Source organism: Myotis lucifugus, unplaced genomic scaffold (genome assembly GCF_000147115.1).
Source record: "Myotis lucifugus unplaced genomic scaffold, Myoluc2.0 scaffold_60, whole genome shotgun sequence".
NCBI classification, from domain to species: domain Eukaryota; kingdom Metazoa; phylum Chordata; class Mammalia; order Chiroptera; family Vespertilionidae; genus Myotis; species Myotis lucifugus.
In genome coordinates, this window is record NW_005871108.1 from 479,466 (window position 1) to 481,204 (window position 1,739).

Sequence of the window (1,739 nt, forward strand, 5' to 3'; positions counted from 1 at the left end):
ATTTTTGTTGGCCCTTGGGATTCTTCTAGAATTTTTATGGTTTCCTGTCGTACATTTAAGTCCTTTATCCATTTGAGTTTATTTTGTGTATGGTGTAAGTTGGTGGTCTAGTTTCATTTTCTGCATATATCTGTCCAATTTTCCCAACACCATTTGTTGAAGAGACTATCTTGGCTCCATTGTATGTTCTTGCCTCCTTTGTCAAATATTAATTGAGCATATTGGTTCGGGCCGATTTCTGGGGTCTCTATTCTATTCCATTGATCTATATGTCTGTTCTTGTGCCAGTACCAGGCAGTTTTGAGAACAGTGGCTTTGTAATACAGCTTGATATCTGGTATTGAGATCCCACCTACTTTGTTCTTTCTCAGGATTGCTGCAGCTATTCGGGGTCTTTTTTTATTCCAGATGAATTTTTGGAGAGTTCGTTCTAGATCTGTGAAGTATGCCCTTGGTATTTTAATGGGAAGTGTGTTGAATTTATAGATTGCTTTGGGTAGTATGGACATTTTAATGATGTTGATTCTACCAATCCATGAACACGGTATGTTCTTCCATCTGTTTATGTCTTCCTCTATCTCTTTTTTCATTGTCCTGTAGTTTTCTGAGTAGAGGTCTTTTACCTCTTTAGTTAAGTTTATTCCTAGGTAGCTTAATTTTTTTGGTGCAATGGTAAATGGGATTGTTTTTCTAATCTCTCTTTCTGCAAGTTCACTATTGGTGTATAGAAATGCCTCAGATTTCTTGGCATTAATTTTGTATCCTGCTACTTTGCCAAATTCATGTATTAAGTCTAGTAGTTTTTTGACGGAGTCTCTAGGGTTTTGTATGTATAATATCATGTCGTCTGCAAATAAGGACAGTTTTACTTCCTCTTTTCCAATTTGGATGCCTTTTATTTCTTCTTCTTGCCTAATTGCAATGGCTAATACTTCCAGGACTATGTTGAACAGGAGTGGTGAGAGTGGGCATCCTTGTCTTGTTCCTGTTCTTAGGGGAAATGGTGTTAGTTTTTGTCCATTGAGTATGATGTTGGCTGTGGGCCTGTCATATATGGCTTTTATTATGTTGAGGTATGATCCTTCTACTCCCACCATGCTGAGAGTTTTAATCAAAAATGGGTGTTGGATTTTGTCGAATGCTTTTTCTGCATCTATTGATATGACCATGTGGTTTTTTTCTTTCAATTTGTTTATGTGATGTATCACGTTTATTGATTTGCGTATATTGTACCATCCTTGCATCCCTGGGATAAATCCTACTTGGTCATGGTGTATGATCTTTCTGATGTACTGCTGGATCCAATTTGCTAAGATTTTGTTGAGGATTTTGGCATCTATGTTCATGAGGGATATTGGCCTGTAATTCTCTTTCATTGTGTTGTCTTTACCTGGTTTTGGTATTAGGGTGATGCTGGCTTCATAGAATGAGCTTGGAAGTGTTCCTTCCTCTTGAATTTTTTGTAGTAGTCTGAGGAGGATAGCTTTTAGTTCTTCCTTGAATGTTTGGTAAAACTCCCCTGTAAAGCCGTCTGGCCCTGGGCTTTTGTTTGCTGGAAGCTTTCTGATGACTGCTTCAATTTCTTCCATAGTTATTGGCCTATTGAGATTTTTAGATTCTTCCTGATTGAGTTTTGGAATGTTGTATTTTTCTAGGAATTTGTCCATTTCCTCCAGGTTGTCTAGTTTGTTGGAGTAGAGCTGTCCATAGTATTTTTTAACAATCATTTGTATTTCTGT